The sequence below is a fragment of the Xyrauchen texanus genome, chromosome 8, assembly GCF_025860055.1.
Source record: "Xyrauchen texanus isolate HMW12.3.18 chromosome 8, RBS_HiC_50CHRs, whole genome shotgun sequence".
NCBI lineage: Eukaryota > Metazoa > Chordata > Actinopteri > Cypriniformes > Catostomidae > Xyrauchen > Xyrauchen texanus.
Genome location: NC_068283.1, coordinates 13794345 through 13817840, shown reverse-complemented (window position 1 = coordinate 13817840; position 23496 = coordinate 13794345). Strand labels below are relative to the sequence as shown.

Below are 23496 nucleotides of genomic sequence, written 5' to 3'. Positions count from 1 at the left end.
TCTAAACAAAAACTTACAGCAAGACCTGTGGCCTGTTGTACAAAGCTAGTTGAAAAAACTCAGAGTAAGTTTCAGGTTAGCGGTTTTGACAAAACCAGATAGATCCAAACCTGTATAAAATGGGTTCTGCGATCGCAAGACACTTACTACAAATGTTCTCCGTAAACTCCGAGTTAGGGTTGTGGTTTGCCATGAACAGCCTAAGGGTGAAGTTTGAGAGAGTTTGCGCGATTTACTTCTCGCGAGACATTCAGCCTTTTCAGCGTGATTTATGTCTCCACTGAAGATCAAGAGATCATTATGAAAATACGAAGAATTAAAAATTTCCTCAACAAACGCAGCTTCTGCCGCTAAAGAAATGAAAAGCTAAATATGTGTAATTGAATTTATATGGTTCACAATAAGAACACACAAGCAGTGTAATGTAAAACCTTTTATATTCATTGAAGTTAAAAGCCTAATATAATTTAATTGATTGCAAGCCATGTCACTTTGTGTGATAGTCTACAATATAATTTTAACCAGTAGGTTTGTACTCACAATAAATACGAATCTACAGTGTGAGAATCACCTTGTGAACACTTTTGCAAACATTTTTTCCAAGGTTCTCAGCATCATGCACTGCATACAGGTATAGTTGTGGCAGGGCAGAGGGCGGGGCCGGGTCTTGATTTAGAATTCCCAATTCGTTCAAAGTCCTTGTTGTGGCGTATGTGACTTGCCTCAATCCGTGTGGCGGAGGACAAATCTCAGTTGCCTCTGCGTCTGAGCACGTTACCGTGGAGGCTTAACGCTCTTCTCCGTCGCATCCATGCACAACTCGCCACGCGCCCCACCGAGAGCAAGAACCGCATTATAGTGACCAAGAGGAGGTTACCCCAACATGACTCTACACTCCCTAGCAACTGGGCCAATTAGTTACTTAGGAAGGTGTGGTAGTCAGCATCTTTACTTGCTGAGCTACCCATGCCCCCTGTAATTTATGTAAGGAATAATTGACGACGGGCCGTTGAATTATTCGAAAAATAATGCACACCCGGGGTGGTAATGCGGTCACGACGCGAAGCGGCCCGGAGTCAATTATTCCGCTTATACTACAGTTACCACACCTCGAAACACAGATGATGTGATTCTAGACGTTTGTCAAGTTTTTGTCATTAAAACGCTCTTGTATGTAGGACTAATTTCTTACGCATCTAATCCCATACCTCCGTTGCTAATTCCAAAACATCATTTTAGAGTTAGTAACGGAGGTTTGAGCCACTGACAGCAGACTAATGCAGTTATTAGTGTAGTTATTAGAGAGACAGAGGTTGCAATAATGAGACAGAAAATCATAGTGCGTCATATTATTTAATTTATTTATTAATTCATACGTTATAATTCATTCGTTAATTCGAACGAATTTATTTATTAAAATTAAACTGCACGCTTCCATTGATGGTGAAGTCAGACATCGAAAATGGCAGATCAAGCGCATTGGGCTGACAGAATTCAAATCATCCAACGACGTATTGGGCTGCTGTGTCTGGTGACAAATCCTCTTGAAGTTGAAGTGGATTTGTCGCTGTCACTCTTGTTATGAATTGTATCCTATTTTCCGTTATTACAGTTGACTACGGCAGTGATATGGAACTGTAATGCGGTCAAGACCTGCCTGGAACTACTTTAGCCGTGCGTTTCCCTGAAAATAATTGCACACCTTAGAACGTTCTCAACCAATCAGAATCAAGCATTCAACAGCCCTGTAGTATAAATAAATCTAAATTAATTTAATTTACAGTTTACATTTCCCTGTAAAGGGCACTTTAATTTGGAGCGAGAGATTCGGGGGAGTGACTTCATTGCATCAGAGATGTCACATTACTCACAATTTATTCGTTCAGTATCAGTTTGCGATCTGTAATCCAGAATAAAACTTGCTCTGGAGCAGGTTAGCCATGTAGGTCGGGTAAAACTGACCCATCTTCTTGAGACCGAAAAACCAGTGTTTGCTCAAACTTACCTGGATAGCCACTTGGGGTGTACTCGCACTAGGCGATCTGTACTGTGCGCGTTTGACCCCCAATATCCAGTTCGTTTGACTAGTGTGATTGCTTGGTACCGGGTACGGAACTCGAAACATGACGTCAATGATGTGACCGTTCCATTTAACAAACATGCCAGCAAAGGGATCACTTTGGTCTATGGCATAGGTGCAGTGTTTACTGGAAATATGGGCTGACGAGAGTATACAGGAACAACTGGATACAACACTCAAGATCTCTTATCTTCGTGCCTGTGGAGACCAAAGAACCATTGAGCAATGTCGTGACAAGCTGAAAAAACTGCAAGTTCAATATCTGAAGGTAAATCTGGCTGCTCATGACAAAAAGGATAAATTCCTTGATTTGATGTTGTTGACAATTAGGCATGTGAGAAGGCCTTGTGTCACCATGCCCAAAACGTCTTAAATGTAAATTTAACATTCTGTTAAATGTTAATTATTTTAATATGAAATTATCTCATCATTTTTGAACAGGTTGGTGAGGGCAGTAAATCCAATAATAATTGTATTTATTGTTTCCAAATCTTCCTCAAAAGTAATAAAATAATTTGTACTTTTTAAAATAAGAATGCCACGTACCCCAATACTGAAAACCGACAAGAAAAATAAAGTATCGAATCATGGTTCTTTGCTGTATATTAATCTAATGACTATTGGCTACACGAAACAAGGGACAAGCCCTTCAGTATGTCCCGGCCAAACGTCCTGTTTCATTGGGAAATACGTACATTTTCTTACATTTGCATAGACACCGAAACGTACAATATTGACGTATTGACAGCATGTAAACGTCATCATTTTTGGTATTAACACCTATATAAATGTACAAAGGTTAATGTGTACTGTTTGAATGGATTAATATTGAATAATTCATTGAATGAATCAGTTAAATTTAATTTAAAAACAATTAGATTAGTTAAATGCGATCACATTTTTTTAACGCAGTTGACATTATAATATGGCATTTTATCATTTTAATTCAGTTCTGCTGCCCTATACAATGTTTTAAAGGATTATATCACTTTAACCAAGACTACACAAAATGTTCAAATGAATAAAAAATGTGTAATCATTTAATCATATGTTAATCATTTAATTAGAATTTTGTTTGCCGTGAGACACAAAAAACATCATTTAAATGTCACTCTCCACCTCAAGCAATGCTATTTAATGCAGTCACAGCACATCAGATGCAGCGCATCGCCCTTTGGACTACTTTTGTACTGAATTTTGCAATTTTTCTGAATAAATTATTGTGATTTAAATGTATCTGCCTGTTATATGTCTATGTGCTTAATAAATGTTTATGGTTGGGTTTAGGAGTAGGTGTATGATTGGCGGCTGTAAAATATATATATCTAAATGAATATATTTTAACTAAAATGATTGCTCATATACATTAATCTACTTGTTACATGCTTTTATATTGTTGAAATATGGTTATGCTTAGAGGTTGGGGTAGAGTAAAGGGATATAAAATATCTATAAAAATGTACAAATATTTTTATAATCGATTCGTGTATTCAAATACATTTGTAATAGAGTTGTCAGTATTCTAAATTTCTAAACCTGTAAATTCGTAAACATGGATGCTTTCAAATGTCCATATTGTACGTTTTAGTGTCTATTAAAACATGTACGTTTAATGTTACAAATATTAACGTACAAATAGCTGCTACGTATGCTAATTGGATCAGGCTGGCACTGCTGCTTGCACCTGACTGAGGAGAGGAATAATTACACAGTTCACAGTCCAGATGCACTCTAAACTTTCCAAACAGCTTCAGGTGATGTAGATCGCAAAATATGAGGGAATTATAATGCAAAAACACAAAATAAGTTAATCCAGAAGAACTCTCGTTGTGGAATAAGCAAAGCTGGAGCTGCCACTTCGCTCCGCTGAAGCACCCTGACGTTACATCAATTTTAAATGGAAAACAAGACAAAAAAACTTGATAACAATAGGATATTTTGCAGTCTTTACTTTATTAAATTTATACAAATATTTTTTCCCTTTAATTCAGTGAATGTCATTTAGAGGTAATTTAAAAAGATTATTTTGTCCTCTTTACTGTTAGTAAACACGTTTAATACAACCTGAACTCCAGCCGGGCACAAACTGAATAATCGGTTTAGAACTAATGATTAATTGTTGCAACAGTCACCGCATAGTCTAATAATCGTTAAATTAATGGCTTATCAAAATAATTGTTAGTTGCAGCCCTAGTCTCAAGTCAAGCTGTATAGTTTCTTCTAAACAAAGTGTTTTTAATCAGTGGATCACCTTGCGGGTTTGAAAGACCTTGAGATCTGAATAACTCCCTGTAGAGTTTAACACACTGATATTCAAATATAGCAGCTCTCTGATATAAATACTAAATTCTTCCTTATCATTTGTGGTTGGACACATTACGTTACAGTAACATTCAGTGCAACAGTAACGTTTAGAGTAAGACATGCTAACTAACTTGTTTTGCAGCTTTTTAAACAAAAGAATCTCTTGCTAAAAATGGGTCAATATTTTCCCCCACAGTTTCAGTGCTTCAAGATTGCATTACATATTTTCAAAGAAGTTCAACTCACTTCAACAATTGGAAGAATTTCATACAAAATTATCTCTCAGTAGCAATCTGTTCCTCTTTTATCTGAAAGTACCATTTCAAGGAAACTGTGCTTCAGACAGCACTCAATTTTTGTTTCTGTGTAGCTGTGCTTTGCCTGGAATGTCATTTTCAGCCTGGTCTCTGGAACATTGTGGTTGTGGCAACATTTTTGCAAAAAGAAATTACGTGCCTGGCTTCAGATTCACAGTGAAATGTCCAGCAGAGAGCACCAGAAGCGAGTAAAATTATTTTGTTATTAGATATGTATTTTAATGTAAATATTAGATGGAGGTTTTAATGAGTAAAACGTTGTAGTGATCTAAACCAATAGTGATCTAAAATGAAATGAGTGGTAGACACAAAACAGATATCCTTTACCTTAACCAACACCTAACCGATAAGTGTCCAAAAACAAAATGAGAAAGGAAAAGTTAATTTTCTGAAGCAACCAAGTCATCTTTTGTTGTTTCTACTGTGGTGAATTCTCAGGGCCAGCAAAGCCTTCTCTGCTGGCCTAACATACCAAATACATTTTCTTTCATTCGCAATCACCATTTTGCCTATGATTTTTAGTCACATTCCACCTTTAATTAATTTACAAACACACAGAGAAAAACAAAGTTTATCCAGTCAGAATTTATTCCTTGATGCTTACAAGCAAAGTGTGACAACTGTATCACAAATCACATGCTCGAAGCGGCACGTGAGTCTGAAGCCCAACACTCTAGTATGTGAACTACCATGCAAGCTAATCATTTGGAATACATTTATAAATGTAGGTGAGTCTGTGATACATGCGTTCAAATGTATAGTTTTTCATATAATGTGTTGCATTACAGTAAAAGTGTTTCGATATCATAACATAATATAGCAGTGTGTTAGTAATAGTGCGAAAAATATGTGTTTATAAAGGCATAATCAGCTGTCGTCGGGATTTGTGTGAAAATGAAAAAAATGCACAGTTGTTGTAGCACCTCTAGTGCTCATTTCACCAAGAAACTGTGAAAACGCACAATTGGACACGTGAAGCCAGTTTGCAAAAATGTTGTTATAGTAACGTTCATTCTACGAGACTAGGTTGGTCATTTTAGTAGACTATTAAGACACAAATACATTAAGAAATTAGTTAAAAGAGGCCATGCTAGCTAAAGGGTGTTGAAGTTTTATAAAATTACTACATAAATAAAATATTTCAACTATTTTTCAACATTGTTTTATTAATCAAATTTATGTTTCCACTAGAAGATACTGTCCCAAACATGTACATAATGTATATAATATTCATAATATAGAGTCTCATAGCTGATACTGTTCTGTGTATTTTAGCTTGGCTAAAAGTTTTACTGACCAATCAGCATCCAGGACCAGAACTATTCTTTTCTAATGTACTTTTCAAAGACTTAATGCACCAAGGCAAAGTCCTATGCTTATTCTGGGTGTAACGTTTTAGGGTTATCACATATCCATTTCTTTTGTTTGTGCGTAAATCTTAGTTCTCTAAAAAATAAGTAACTTCATCTGTGTGTCTTCTCAGTTTCAACTGACTGTGGATTGATTTTATGAGATCCGACAGATTGTGGGTCACCGCATCCATTGCATTTTTGAGAAGACATGTTGTTGAGCATTACTCTGTTGCAGAGTGTGCAAATATGATGTAATCCTGCAGGCCTATTTTAGCTTAACCACTAGCTTCTACAGGAGTCTCAAGAGACACCTTTGCATCTGCTGACAGTCTTGTCCTATGCAAACTACTAAGTGACTACAGGTTCAACAACAAAAGGGTTTTAGAATTTCACATCTGGAGCACTGTTTTCTAAATGTATTTTGAGAGGGTAGTTTTTCTACAGTGCTTCTGTCTTTGGGAGAGTGGTGCAAAAACAAACCGTGCAATCTTTGGTGTAGAGTTTTATTAAATCCAGAAGCATTGTTGGTGGTGTGAAATGACGTCTAAATGTGGGGTGTGTGTAATTTGGAGGGCTTTGGGAATGTTTTGGGTGTTTCCACAGGAAGGGCTTTAATAACTCTTGCATTGGGTTTGGTTTGCCCTCTAATGAGACTGCAAATCACTCTATTAAAAGCTGCAATTGTTGGGGAGAGTAGTCACATATTTTTAGGTTTACAGACCTGTTTCAGCATGCTTTTTGAATATTGGCTTTTGCGTCTATCATACATTTTTGCATTGATGGTTACTGTCTGAGATGTTTCTGGTTACATTAGTTTAGTTTCTTAATAGTTAACGTATATTTCTTTGCTCATTGCATAATCTTATTGCTTCAGAGGCATGTGAAGCATTAAGTAAAAATGCAATGATTTAAAGGAATATTCTTGGTTCAATACAGGTTTAGCTCAATCGATAGCATTCATGGCATTTTAAAAAAAGTCTGGATTACAGCGAGGCACTTACAATGGAAGTGAATTGGGGCCAATCTGTAAATGTTAAAATAGTCACAGTTTAAAAAGTATAGCTACAAGATGTAAATAACATGTGTGTTATCATGATGTTATTGTGATAAAAATCACTTACAAACCACATTTGTGTTAAGTTTTATCCAAATTTACATCTTTGTTGCCATGACGATGAAAGACTATAAACCCTAAAATGACATGAATCGAAGATATAAATACATTTGAATCTAAATAAATTAAGTATTAAGACTAAGTATTAACAGTCAAATTAATGTATATGCTTTTGTAAAATTAGTAACCCTTTATGCCTTTTTAAACATTGCCATTGTCAGTGTCTCACTATAACCTTTTTTTTGTGGTAATCAACATTATGCAACAAATGCTTTTGATTAAGCTTAACTTGTATTAAACCCAGAGCATTCCTTTTAATAGAGATGTATTGTATATTGTAGTTTTATTTGATTGCCTTTGGCTATCTCATGTGTTAGATGTGTGAACTGTGAACTAGAGAAGGCAACAGCATCAGTTTCCAGGCTGTTTTTTAGTCCCAGTCCAATCCTGGGTAGGCCTGCGTGCTAATATTATTGCAGTGAGGATGAAGGATGGGTTTTAAATAGGTCAGCAAGCTCCTCTATCTTTAGTATATAATATGGCATCAGTCTAAGGAGGCTGCAGACCCTGTTTGTCTACTGTCGACAGAAACTTGATGTCATGTGCAGCCTTGGGGGCAAATGAAACTAGTCTAGACTTTTAGCCAAAACACTTTCCAAAAACTGAGTGTGTTTTGTGCCACTGTGTGTGGCTTGGCCTTTAATGGCCTTTTGGCTGTAGGTGGCTGCATGATGACTAATAATAACTGTATTAAAAGGAAATCCTTTTAAGGTCAGTTTGAATGCATTTCACAATCTGTGCAGTTACATGTTTTGTTCTTTGAAAGAGAGTCTAAAACATGCTAGGTAATATCCAGTGAAATATTATTTTCCCTTTATTCTGTTCAACATGATGTCACCATACAGTTGAAGATGTGTTGAATGTGATGTGTTTAGCATACTTTGCGGATGCCACAGAGCAGCAAGCAGCAACTCTCCCTTTTATTAGTCAGAACTTGGCATTGCAGTCTGCCTGCCAAATGATGCAGATTTGGGAGATGAACACAGAAAATATCAGTCGAATGCTTGCCATGTTGACCGTGAGAATCATGATGCACAATAGAAACAAATCGATAATGGAGGCTGTTAAGATAGCTGCTCTGGGATGCAGCGCATTCGCACACTCTTGGAGAAATGTGGCACGCACAACTGCAGACTCATCAAAGCGCGTTCCCTGCTTCCATGTGGAGAGCTGACGAGAGCGCTTTAATTTTGCTATTGCCTGTCTGTCGAAGCCATTGGTGTGTGGAGTGTCCCATTTGCTGACTCGAAACAACTGGTTGTGGGAGGTCACGCCTACCAAATATTTTGCTGAAATCTGCGCTCTTCTATCAGAGGTCTGTCACTCACTGATTTTATATATAGGAATAGTTAATATTTTTGTAAACATTTATTTAATTAAAAATCTTAAGTGGTTTAATTATAATACTGCGAGTGTGCACAACTTATTTAATAAAAAATAAGTAAATAAAAAAAATGTCAAGGTAAAGCTATATATATATATATATATATATAATATAATATAATATAATATAATATATATATATATATATATATATATATATATATATATATATATATATATATATATATTACACACACACACATACACTGGCGGCCAAAAGTTTGGAATAATGTACAGATTTTGCTCTTATGGAAAGAAATGGGTACTTTTTTCTCACCAAAGTGGCATTCAACTAATCACAATGTAAAGTCAGGACATTTCTGATGTGAAAAATTACTATTACAATTTGGAAAAAAAAAAATCAGAACATCTTAAACTACTTTCAAAACAAAGAGTTCTCGTCAAAAAATTATCCACATGCATCAATGACAGCTTTGCAGATCTTGTTATTCTAACTGTCAGTCTGTCCAGATACTCATGTGACATTTCACCCCACACTTCCTGTAGCACTCGCCATAGATGTGGCCGTCTTGTCTGGCACTTCTCATGCACCTTACAGTCTAGCTGATCTCACAAAAGCTCAATGGAGTTAAGATCCATAACACTCTTTTCCAATTATCTGTTGTCCAATATCTGTGTTTCTTTGCCCTTTCTCACCTTTTCTTTTTCTGTTTCAAAAATGGCTTTTTCTTTGCAATTCTTCCCATAAGACCTGCACCCCTGAGTCTTCTCTTTACTGTTGTACATGAAACTGGTGTTGAGCGGGTAGAATTCAATGAAGCTGTCAGCTGAGGACATGTGAGGCGTCTATTTCTCAAACTAGAGACTCTGATGTACTTATCCTCTTGTTTAGTTGCACATCTGGTCTTCCACATCTCTTTCTGTCCCTTTGTCTTTGAAGACTGTAGTGTACACTTTTGTATGAAATCGTTATTTTGGCAATTTCAAGCATTGTATAGCCTTCATTCCTAAAAGCAATGATTGACTGATGAGTTTTTAGAGAAAGCTGTTTCTTTTTTGCCATTTTTGACCTAATATTGACCTTAAGACATGTCAGTCTATTGCATACTGTGGCAACTCAAAAACAAAGACAATGTTAAGCTTCATTTAATGAACTAAATAGCTTTCAACTGTGTTTGATATAATGGCAAGTGATTTTCTAGTAAAAAATTATCGATTTATCATGATTACTCAAGGATAAGGTGTTTGAGTGATGGCTGCTGGAAATGGGGCCTGTCTAGATTTGATCAAAAATTACTTTTTTCAAATAGTGATGGGGCTGTTTTTTACATCAGTAATGTCGTGACTGTACGTTGTGATCAGTTGAATGCCACTTTGGTGAATTAATTTGCCAATTTCCTTCCGAAACAGCAAAATCTTTATATTATTCCAAACCTTTGGCCGCCAGTATATTTCTATAATGATTTTTTTTGGTCACAAATATCAAGGGTTCTTAGGGTTATTCCAGTTGGCCTGAACAAAATATGTCTTTTCATTAAATCATCAAATTATTTGATTGAGAAAAAAGAAAGAAAAAAACTTGCATTAAGGTAAAGTGTTTCTCTCTGTTTTATGTTTTTCTTTTCACATGACAAAATTACTACTTGCATGTTGGTGACACCACCTGACTTTGTTGTTGTGGAAGTTTTTTCGAATAATATTTTAACCTCCTGAGATGCAGAAGAGATTGCTGTGTGCATTTTCCACTTCCCTTTATTATTTGAAACTAGAAGCACCTAATAACCATGCTTGGAACAGAAAATAGTTTGCATAAAAATGTATGTCCTTATATGGAGACATTGCATCTATGATTTTGTAATACCAATTTTATTAATACCAAGCTATAGAAAGTCAGGTTTGTGTATATATATAAAAAAAATTGTATTACAATGTTTTCTCTATTTCTGCTTTCTCTACAAAGTCTGAATGTACTTTGTCTGCATTGTCAAACATGCCAATCATGTTGAAATAATAACTACCTTCATCAATTCTGAATCTATGTACTGATAAACCTAGCTCAATGTCTGCCAATCATGTCGATGTTTTTATACCCGTTAGCAGCTTCTTTATCCTTTTCCTGCTTGCTGTGCAATGAGTCAGAATTACTACCGTAACGATTGTAAAAAATGGGCAACACAATATTCATACACATGTAATTGTTACACATTTTTAAAAACAAAATGGCATATTCATGTAAATTACATCATGTTTGAAAGTTTAAATTCGTGAATGCTTAGTATTGCCAACATAGGCCATTCTGTCATGCTTCAAGGGCTGAGGATTGTGAGGAAGCGCACATTCATAAGAGGAGCAGTGTATGTGTGATTCACTGTGTGCTGCAAATAAAGATCGGCCCTAAATCTAGGCACTATTGAAGCACCCCTCAAAATAATTGTTCTGCCTCCACTTATTTTAGTAATTTAAATTTAGTAGAACCACAAACAATCATATGGGTAACAATCTGCATTTGTGATGTTTCTTTGTGCTCAGAAAGGAAGACGTTTGGATCAGATACTAGAAGGATGTGTCAGATTGATTTTGAGTCAGCAGGGCCATTAATTCCACTGGGAGTCGAGTCGTGTTGTTACTGTTTTCATACTGAGAGACGTGATCGCTTTCTTCATTGTTTACCAGAGCCGCATGGAGATTTTCTGACCAGGGGCCCAATGGTCGTCTCTTGCTGTTTTCTTGATGGTTCTCTCCCAACCCAACCACTATTTTAGTCCCCCTCCATAATTGTATGTTGTCAACACATTCAAGCTCACTTTCAGCTATTCACGCTGAGCGCTCCCAAAATCAGTAGAAATCATTCTTACATGGAAGTGATCGCTTGCTCAGACCACACTAATGTGAGTGTGGGACTGGAAATGAACAATCTTGCCAAGATACCATCAGCTTTTGAAACTGGACGACTATAAAAGAGATGACTGACTTAATGGAAGCCGTGTGGCTCCTGTAGTATTCTGTATGCAATTTTAATAGTCTAATGGACCAGAAAATCACCCATTTACTGAAGGCAGAGACTGAAATCGGGTCAAGTCTTGCTACTGCTTGGCAACAAGTATACACGATTTAAAATCTGACTACATCTGAAAATGTAGACCTGATTTGAAATATTCAAAGGACTTCTGTCACCCACTGATGGTCATTAAATTGCAAATGTGTTTGATATTTCAAAGATATCTCATCTGCAGAAAGGTTTAGATGTAAAAACCATTCTACTCTTTTCATGTTAAATCCTTTTAAGAGGCCCTGAGGTTTTATTCCATGAGGGTTAGAAACTTCTTCAAATGGGATCAGTGGATGGCTGTTTAGCCTTGCACGAAGCAAACTTTCACCTCCATAAACTCGATTTGTGGTAGAATTGAAACAGTGTAAATTACCCACATGCTAGTGTCTCAAAATAGACCGCCTGTCTTTTAACCACAAGAACCAGATAGATAGTCAAGCCCTGCTGCCTTCCCAGAGTTTCACTTTCATGATAACGAGTTTCACCTGTGCAGGCGTCATGTACTTATCACTGTGCATTAGCAAAGTGCCCATGAAAAGGATTGCCTTGACTCTGATAAGATCATTCCCTTTCCCATGATCTCTGCCATCAGTAGGGGGGAGGGAGGAAGGGGGTGGGTCTACATTCAAAAGAGAGTAGAGGTTTTGGTTGATTAAGAAAACTGCAGGAAGTGAAAATAAGGGCCATCGTCTTGTGGGCCCAGATGTAATGTTTCAGCAACCCTACCCACACACATATTTCGAAGGACTAGGATCACATGTTTCATACTAGAACATTTGTTATAAACTAGTAAAATAACAACCTTATGTCCTCAAAAGTGAAACAATATATAGCTACATGTACTGTTTGAAGTGGTGAGGCATAATGAAGTTGTCTAAAAGGTCTCAACTAGTAGAACACGATGCCTAGTTTGAAAGAAATTCCAGAAATTATGAGGAAAAGGTGATTTACATCAGTCTGTGAAGGGTTACAAAGCTATTTCAAAGGCTCTGGCACTCCAAAGAACCACAGTGAGAGTCATTATCTCCAAATGGAGAGAACTTGGCACAGTAATGAACCTTCCCAGAAGTGGCCGTCCTTCCAAAATTCCTCCAAGAGCACAGTGACAACTCATCCAGGAAGTCACAAAAAGGCTAAGGTCAACATCCAAGGAATTGCAGGCATCTTGCAATAAAGATCACTGTTCATGACTTCATTATCATGGAAGTGTGGCAAAAACCACTGCTAACCCAGAAGAACATTAAGGCTTGTCTGAATTTTGCCAAAACACCTTGATGATCCTCAAACCTTCTGTTGAAAGTGGAACTGTTTGGAAAACGGGTCCTGTTACATTTGACATAAAACACAGAATTCCACAAAAAGAACATCATATCTACGGTCAAGCATAGTGGTGTTGTGGGGATGCTTTGCTGCTTTAGGGACAGGGTGACTTGCAATAATTGAAGGAAACATGAATTCTGCTCTCTACCAGAAACTCCTAAAGGAGAACGTCCGGTCATCAGTCCGAGAGTTGAAGCTCAAGCGCAACTGGATTATGTAGCAAGACAATGATCCAGATCATAGGAGTAAGTCCAACTCTGAATGGCTCAAAATAAGCTAAATTAATGTTTTGGAGTAGGCTTGTCAATATTCTGACTTGAACCCGATTGAGATGCTGTGGCAGGAACTTAAAAGGGCAGTTCATGCTCAAACCCTCCAATGTGGCTGAACTAAAGATGTTCTGCAAAGAATAGTAAGCCAATATGTCACCACAGCGTTGTGAACGACTAATCTCCAGTTATAGGATACGTTTGGTTGGTTGTTGCTGCTAAAGGTGGCACAACCAGCTATTAAGTGTGTAAGTTAGCTTTTCATATAGTTGTTGAATCACTTTTTTCGTTCAATAAAATAAATTGTATTTTGTGTTTACTCAGATTGCCTTTTGTTTTATGTTATATCTCGTTTGAAGATCTAAAACAATTTAGTATGAAAAGTAGAAGAAATTATGAAGGGGGCAAGTACGTTTTCACAGCACTGTACTTATGTACCACATATAACGAACATGCCATTTAACATATTTAATTTCATATTGGATGACATTACTAGTGTATTACCAGTTTAATTATATAGCATACCATAGTGAATGCATACAATAAAACTAGGGGTAGTGACGCAAACTCTCTTGTAATTAAAAAAAATTCAACTAAATATTAATTGAATGTTCCCAGTTCAGTACTAGTTGAGCTCAATTGACCGCATCTGTGGCATAATGTTGAGAGAGATATATATAAATATATATAAATAATCTGGTTTACATTGAGGCATTTGCAATGGAAGTGAATGTGACCAATTCATAAATGTTAAAATACTAACTATTTTAAAAAACTATAGTCACAAGTATTAAACAATATGATGTTAACATGATTTTAGTGTAATAAAATCAATTACTAACCTATTCTGTGTAAAGTTATCAAATTTTACAACTTCATTGCCATGATGATTTAACAGTTAACCCTGTAATCCTGATTACAGGGGGGGAAAATGTAAGATTTAAATGACGTAAGAGCTCATAGTGCACAAGTTTTAATAAGAATTAATGTAAGTGCTTTTACAAATTTATAAGCTTTGCATTTCTGCCTTTAAGCCCTCAAAAATTGGCCACATTCGCTTCCATTGTAAGTGCCTCACGTAACCTTTATTTTTATATTTTTAAGAAAAAAAGAAATTAAGATACATTTTTATGGTAATCAACATTATGCCACAAATGTTGTTGATTGAGCTTCACTTATTTAACACTGAAGGATCAGGTTTTTCAATGCAATGAGAGAGAGCACATTGTAGCAGTGCGTGTTTGAATATTGCCACTTAGTACCAGTTCACTGATACCAAGCTATCAGTGAACCAAGCATAATAATATTATTAAAGTTGCATTCTATTCAAACATTTATCAAACATAAGAAATTCAAATTGCATACCTGGCAGATAAAAAACCACACACAATGTTTTCTGTGTGGGTCTTTTCTCTATCAGGGTCTGTGTGGGTCTTGACCCTGATAGAGAAAAATTACACACAACAATTGTGTAGGATATCTGAATACAGACTCCCCGAGCTCCTCTGCCATCCTTCCTTAAGTACGAAACAATTCTATTTTATTTCATATGTGTATGTTTGATGTTATTTAGGATTCAGTTTACAATTTAGGGAGATGTGAGTAGACCTTTGAAACTTGTGATTGAGTAGGTAATTTGATGTTTACAAATAATGCACCTAACCTGCATACAACTGGTGTCTGGGAGGGGTCATACCCCTGATTGAATATTTGACTTTGCTGAAAGGGAATGAGACAGTTTTACCAGTTGCACTGAGACCTCTTGAATGATAACAAACATGTATCATCAGAAAACCTTTTACATTACAGAACAGGATGAGTCATAACTTAGTTGTTGGTGTCCTTAAAGTTCTAAGATTCAATACACATTTATATGCAGCAGAGACTTGCACAAGGTATTTTGCAGTGTAAAGTGGGCAGATGTGGTATTTGCTGCTGCTCAGCGTGCTGAGCACTGCTTCACTGGAGTCAGGTGAGGGCTTGAGGCCAAAGCCATACCCATACCCAGCCCTGAGTCTGAAAACTCCTTTTTTATGACTTACATACAGCTCATGTTGTTTCCGTGGATGTGGCTGATGGCAACAGAGAAGAGTTCTAGACATGAGTGCATTTCCTTCTATTTGGATCTCATCAGCTTCTCTGCTCTGCACTTCCTTCCCTCATTTCTCAAAAAAGCAGAACGCTGACCTCTGGCCCTCAGCTCACTTGAGGAAGATGTGATGTGATGGAATTTTAGCTGTCCTTTGTGGACTATTGTTTAGTTTGTTGCTTTTTTGGAGGCAGATAAGATCAACTCTGAAGTTCAGAGGCTTATACAGTCCAGAATCTTCTGTTTATTTTTAACCCAACCGTTTTTAGCATAAAGCTCACAAAATGCAAATCTGTTTGTTAATATTGTAGTTTAATATAATGTAATTAGTGCTGTCAGTAGATAATTTTATTTTTTTTAATCGTGATTAATCTAATGATTTTTCATAGTTAATCAAGATTAATCTCAGATTTTGAAAGTTCTTAAATTTGAGTATGCGTTTATATACTCATTTCCTGTCAAAACATTTCTTTATTCTTTGGAAAGAACAACACAATAGAACAAAACAATATGTAACTAATGCTTTATTATCATTTTCTGAACTCAAAACAAAGACAGAAATGCACTAAAATAGCACCAATTCAAGTGACATTAAACATTTACCAAAGACTAAGTGGGATGTTGATTGCTGGAACTACTATTCATTGCAGTGTGCATTAAATCTCTTAAACCTCTACAATATTTTATGTCATCAGGCTGACTTTTCACTTTGGGTATGAATGCGCATGATTTGTTTAAGGGCAGTAACCACCACGTTGAATATGAAAAGTGTGTCTTATTCTGCTTTTAGCGCTGGCATTTCTAATATAAAGATAATTCATCCGAATTGTCTGGTAACCATTAGCTGACACTTCAGAAGCTCAGCGGCAATGGGTACAAAGTTGAAATTGTGTTAAATTTGAGCTGAGAGTGAACAGACCCTCCAAGCTGTGCAGCAGGCTTTTTAGAAGTCGCATGCTTATGTGGTAAAATGCTAACTTACAAAGGCCAAATAACTTAAGGTTTGTCACAAGTCCCATCAGCATTTATTTTATATGTTGTCCTTTTTCCCAGCACGGACTCACTGTTTGTTTGTTTGTTTGTAGAGACTAACTACAAGTCCTACTAACTACAAAAAACTTCAGTTACTGATCCATGTATCGTATCCGTGCATCTTTCTATCAATTTGGATCTTGGCAGTTGAGATTACCATTATCTTTTGCTGTTTAGAAAAGAGTAGCCAGAAGATTCTGCTAAATGACTCCACAGAATAAAATTATACAAGTTTTGAACAACATGAGGTTGAATAGATGATGACAGAATTAAAGATTTTGAGTGAACTATCCCATTCATTTCTTTCATGTTTTTTTTTTTTTCTCCTTGCAATGATGGTCTGTCCCATGCAATGCTGACCTTCTGTTCTGCTTGATGCTCATCAGACTCTTCCAGAGAGCACAATAAGAGCTTGTGTGGCCCAATTCATGCTGATATCATGCTGGAAACTATTAAATGGGAATCGCATGTTTTTAGGCACGTTGAGACTGAGAGTCCCTTCTTAGCTCACTTAACAGTAAAGCGTCTGACACACCAACACAATCAGGCACTTGTTAGGCAGGTTAGAGATGGAGTTTAGAGCCGCTCTGTCAGGGATCTGGTTGAAATGTGCCTTGTTTTCTTGTTTGTGAAGCTGCTCTCCTGAGAGGAAACTCAGCACAGCGGATGAATCAAATGGAATGGTAAGAGGTCAGACCTTCTGTCGAAATCCTGACACAAACTGAAATGTTAGTGCTATTGAATTGATCCATTTGACACCATAGTGAGAGCTCCAGCTCTAAGATGTGAGGTAGGCAGTACAGTTTGCACTAACAAAAATGAACCAGGATATTTCCCTTGGTTCTTTGGACATGGTGCCATGTTAATATTTTGGTGTTCTTCAAAGCATCTTGAAGTACCTTGTAAATACCATGATACATGAGTGATATTACAATTTGGTTCCATCATTGTATAATAGTACCATCCCAGTATTGTATCCCCTGTAATAATGGACCAATATCTCAATATCTCAAATATCATGTATGAGTGATCCCTGCAATATATGCGGGGGTATATTTGAATTGATTTATTTTGATAAATCTTAAATTGCTGTATGGCTTTCTTTCTGCCAGAGAACTCAGAGGAAGACATTTAGCAGAATGTCCTGGCTGCTTTCTTGATACTGTGAAAGTGATTGCGTACATGGGCTTTCAAAAAATTACAACATACATAACAGTATTGATACAGTAAACATACAAGGCATGGTGGCCCCCCTAAGCACACTTGAGCATAAGGGGGGGGCATTGGCCTACCATTAATCAAGTGCTGAATCTTTGCTTGGTACAGGACAATTTTGAATAATGTGAATCAATGTATTGGTCACAAAGTCCTCTTTTTGGCTTGAACTTGTTCCGCACATTGAATGTGACACCTACACTAAAAACAAGCTTGAACAACAAATTAAACGGTCATGCTTGGACCTGTTTGAACCAGTGGTGGACGAAGTACACATACCATGTACTTGAGTTAAAGTAAAGATACTCAAGGTAAAATATTACTCAAGTAAAAGTAGAAGTGCTGCCTTTAAACATTCACTTGAGTAAAAGTACAAAAGTATTTGCCTTCAAATGTACTTAAGTATCCAAGTACTATGATTTTTTATGGCCATAATTTCCTATTATAATTTGTCACAAGACTCTTGCTTAACTCAGTCTACATGAAGACTAATGTCACTCTTGGCACACCAATCTATTAATAAAATGTCATTAATTAGTCAGATGTGTGTGTGTGTGTATATATATATATATATATATATATTTTTTTTTTGAATTGAATAAATTTTTTGTGTGTTTAATTTTGGAGGGAAGGGGACTGTTCCCATAAGGTATAATACATTTACAGTATTTACTGTATATATTTTTCTCGAGTGTCTATGGTCATAATTATTAACATCCTAATGTTATGATACATTCACATAAACCTGCACAACGGCATTAAATATATATACCGGTATATATATACACACACGCGCACGCATACATAGAATATATATATATATATATATATATATTCTATGTTATGGGAGCAGCCAATTTCCCTCCAAAATTAAAGGGAATTTAATTTTGGAGGGAAAATTACTCTCAGAAAAAAAATGCTATTATATGCAAGTCATTTTAGTGTCAACATAATAAGCAATGTACATTATGCGTCAATATTTACCGATAATTGCTGCAATAATAGCTGCTGCTCTCTGCCCCGCTTAAAATCATTGGCAACGCAATTTGTTTGGAACTATTTGAGAGCTACACGAATCATGTGACCGCACGGCGGCGAGATCACCGTCGCAACCGTCTATGTTCGCAACTCTCATATTTAACGGCTCTGGGGTGCGTTTCTCGTATAATGACGTAACTTGCTGCTCCACTACCGTAGTACGATGCACTGTTGAAGAAATCAACTTGCTAGTCACGACTGTTTCCCGAAACCGTATTGTCGCAAATTGGTTGTTCAACCACGTTGGTTAATGATGTCACACATTTGGTGGAGTAAAAACTACTTTTAATGAATCTGTTTGCGATCGAATTAATGCTAGATGTTTTGCTATAAATTACGGACATGTCATCTGAGGACTATCACATATTTTTCTCAGTTATTTGCTTTATTTCCAGATTCAATCATAGGCTCGTTCTTACGCACTAGAGCACGTTTACACATGCGCACTCTTCAAAAACGGTGCTTTAAATCTATTGACAAACTAAAAGACATAAAGGACATTTGTATGTCTTCTAAATAAAAGATACTGATTGTACGTCATCTCGCTTATTTGGCTCAATATAATAATTTATTAAGCCCACATGTTATAATAACAAGAAACTCTGCTTCTAACCACACAACTCTACGATGCTGTTTGCGAATGTTTGTTAGAACGATGGTTTCGGGAAACACCGACTCGTTGAACTATGATGATAACGACGGAACTTGCGACCATAGTTGGCTAACGATGCTTTAGGGAAATGCACCCCTGGTTCGCGCTTAGTAGATGCCGCCAAGGCAAGTTCAAAACAAAGCGCGCACGTGCTGTACTGTGATTGGTGGCTCGTTTGACCAGTTACGTTTTTATCCACTTATAAATAAAAAGGAACGACTGATTTTGAAAATGTAGTAGAGTAAAAAGTAAGATATGTGACTTTGAAATGTAGTGGAGTTTAAGTAAAAGTCTCCCCAAATTTAAATACTTCAGTAAAGTACAGATACGCAAAAAAGCTACTTAAGTACAGTAACAAATTACATTTACTTCGTTACTGTCCACCACTGGTTTGAACTGACCTGAACCTGGCCCGCAACTCAAAGGTTTCTTAGGTTCCTTCAGGCCCGTGTCGGGTTGCTGACCTTGACGGTTTACTTTCATCAATAAAAAAGAGCAGCCAGGTCATTCTTTAAAATATACATTTTTGAGTTCCACGGTACAAAGAAAGTCAAAGAGGTTTGGAATGGCATGAGGGTGAGTAAATGATGAAAGAATTGTCATTTTTGGGCAAACTATTCCATTAACCACAATGTGCACCACAAATGTGTATATACTATCTGATAAGGTGTATTAGTATGTACTGTAAACTGAGTGTAATGGGATTCTGATCTAACGACAATGGAGGTCGCCTGCCCTGTTATATCTCTGACAAGTTGAGCTGCAACAGTGGAGGAACTCTGGTGGAGCTCATGCTTCAGACCCTCTCTAGTCGAGTACACCCAATGTCTTTAAGAAAGGAAGACAGTCTAGACACTGAAATGGAAGATGAGACCTTTAAAATGTCAACGTTGAACTCCCTCTCTCTCATCTTGAGGGGGTTTTCCAAAACAATGCTCTGATGTCTAACTTCTGCTACTGGATTTCTTTGCATCATTCCATATCTGAGAATAATAGTAAAGTCATCCAAAATTGTAAAATTACAAACAGGATTATGGGATATATTCTAATAGAAATCTGGGTTAACCCTAATGTTATCCATCTCAAATCAGCCTTAATTTCAAAAGGTGCATCCTGGAATGCTTTTTCTAACAAGTTCTCATGTATGCTGACCACCTGTTGACTGCTTTTCCTTCACTTTCCAATCAACCCATTTATTTTCCATTTAAAATCATTTTTATTAAATTTTAGTTTTGCAAAAATACTCTGTTCACAGTTTAAGAGCATAAGAAAAAAATTAAGTCAAATGTGTCCATACTGTGACTTAAACTTAAATTTCTTTGAGTTAGTTCTGCAAACACTGGCAGTGATCCAGACGAGATTTGTTTTTCCATCAGAGTGAACAGTTGTCTAAATCTGTGCTGTAAGTTCCTAGAGGAAGCAGACTCTTAGGTTGAGTGTACTCTGCTTATATAGTCACCAGAGGGAAGGCTTGTATATAGAAGATCAAGAAGAAAAAAAGGTGGTTAACTTTTCAAGGATTTTGAGTCACTAAATAATTGATCAATTTGATTATTCGCCCTGTCCTGCAGTAGTTTCAAATTTGAACCAAATTCCAAAACACTTGACATCTTCGATTAACCTTAATCTTACACCTACCATGCATAGAAGGCTAGAAGGAACATGTTTGGAAAAACATTAGAGTGATTAAAGAAAAAGTTTTAATTATTGGGTGAACTAATATTCTTAATCAGGTAATTACTTTTGCAAATTTATTGATATTGTTCTCTGGAGTCTTTTACATTAATTACTGAAGTGCTGTGACATTTATATGTGGTTTTGAGGTGAAGCCGAACAGTATGATGTTGAGTGGCACTTATGCAGGGAGTCATGCCTGTTACTGCAGTTTAAGGCCTCCTGAGTGATTGTTAAATATATATGAGGCTATTTCTGGAAGGGAGTGTTGAGAACTTTAAGTCTGCACAATGCTGCGAGCAGTAAAGGTCACTGAACAATATGGACTCGAGTCTCACAAAACCAGAGGAGGATGTTTCAGTAGTGACTCTGGATTGGATCATAGTGAGTAACAGCTGATGATGCTTAGTATGTGAGTAATTTGCTTGTGATAATGGAATCAGTCCTGCACAAGCCTAATGCAGCCATCGTGGCATCGCTTCAGTGGAGCGTGAGATATTGAGACAGAATGTGGGTGTTTACGGGGGTTAGCTATAGTCAGTATGAAATCAGAATTGACCATGTGTCTTATTGTTCCTTGTCTTATTGTGTTCAATTCTTGTTTTGGTGATTCTTGATCTTTAATCAAAATGTAATATCTTGCTTTTTCTCTGAAACAAATTTCCTTTTTTGCTGATGTTATCGAGGCTGCCCTCACTATAGGATAATAACTTTATAGCCAAATAGCTATTGGTGTGTGTGGCTTTATCAAATTTGCTTTCAGTCAGGCTTCAGTTTGTTATGGAACTCCACAACCTAATCTCATAGAAGCACGTTACTATACCTACATTTTTGCAACTTTTACATGGCACGTTCCTAGTGACATGAACACTATAGGAGCCTCAACAAAAATGTATTTTATTCCCTTTTTATACACATCATGAGTAAAACAAGAGATCGGGCTGGAAATATATCACATTACAAAAGTAAAATGGGTTGTGTACAGGCTTTCATATTGACTTTAAATGCAGATGATTATACAATTAACTGACCATTTGGTATTTTTGAATGTTGTTTTAGATTAGAATTATTTGAATGTTCCTTATGCATGCTTTAATTCCTATTGTGGTGCCTGCTGTCACTTTGAAGGAGGCTAAGCATGCCGTGCCTATTGCACACACATGTGCTCTTCATAAATCACAGTCGAACACTTTGAAGTGTTTACTTTCTCCTGTAAAGAGACTGATGTGCTGGTAAGGCACGCTGAGCAAACTTGGGCAACGGCAGAAGCTCTGCTCAGCCCAGAGACACAGACAGTCCTGCCCACCCCTGCCCTGATACATGATCAGTGGGTCAGCTGCAAAGGATATTCTAGTGCGTGTTTGTTTTTTGTGTAAGATTAAATGGTTTGGGCCGACAGACTGTCACATGTCATAGTGTCAGTCTGCTGTGGTTGCATGCAGAATTGTAATGGGCTTGAGCAGCTTGGGAGTGTGCAGCCTGATGGGTGGACTATGTGGAGTATTTCCACCCATTGAGACGGAGTGCTGTGTGCTGAAGTCTTGCTGTGCAGACCCTGGATGGATGAGTAATCAGCCTTGCCCTTTTCCTTTAAAGGTTGCAATTAAATATGTCTTTGATATAAATTGTGCTTGCAAAGGCGAGTATCACTATTATTATTGCTTATACTTAGGATTAGGGATTTAAACAAACCCCTATGTGCTATTAATTTTCAAAGCGATTGAACTTATGATTTTAGCCTGGTGGATAGAAAGAAGTTAAAGAATCGCTAAAAAAGGGTGGAAAAAAATAAATAAATGTTTTTTGCTTGATGAGATGTACTTAGGGGTTGGCTTTTGTGACATGGGATGGTAAGTAATTACCTTGCAAACACTTAACACCCTAGCAAGCACAGCAATGGCCTAGCAACCACTATAAACATCCTTTTCTGACTTTAGCTAGATACTAATCCAATAGAACACTTTATTGACCACTTAGCAATGCCCTAGCTACCACCAAAATCACCCTTTTTGGCTTGGGACAGTAAGTAACACTTAACACCCTAGCAAGCACAGCAATGGCCTAGCAACCACTATAAACATCCTTTTCTGACTTTAGCCAGATACTAATCCCCTAGCAACCATTTAGAACATTTTACTGACCAATTAGCAATGAAGAAACCACCAAAACACCCTTTTTGATTTGGACAGTAAGTAATTACATAGCAAACACTTAGAACACCCTAGCAACTAAACAACCACATAGCTTTGTGCTAACAAACTCTCAGGACACTATATCAACCTTAGAGCAATGCCCTGGTAACCACCCTCAAAAATCATTTGCATAGCACAAAGCATTAAATTAAAACGTTTTTTTTTTTTTTACGCTTTAGAATAACATTCCAAGTAAATCATTAAGAAAGTAAATGGGGTCCATTTTGACTTTAAACAAATTCTTATTTCTGCTGTGTGTCTGAGTTGAATGTGTCACTTGTTTATCCATCACAAGAAGAGACAACATGAGCAGAAGCTTGAGTGAGCTCAACGTGGCAATGTACCCTTGATTATGTCATTCTGGCAGCAGTGTGCAGTAGCGGCAGAGTCACCTG

The 23496-nt window shown here is 36.8% G+C and overlaps 1 protein-coding gene and 1 pseudogene across 3 annotated transcripts in view; one reads left to right on the top strand and one right to left on the bottom strand.

Annotated features, from left to right (window-relative positions):
- LOC127647528 (DNA-3-methyladenine glycosylase-like) overlaps positions 1–14903 on the bottom strand; it is a 49627-nt pseudogene extending 34724 nt beyond the window's left edge.
- LOC127648030 (inactive rhomboid protein 1-like) overlaps positions 1–23496 on the top strand; it is a 58529-nt gene that overhangs the window by 3796 nt on the left and 31237 nt on the right. The window lies entirely within an intron of this gene.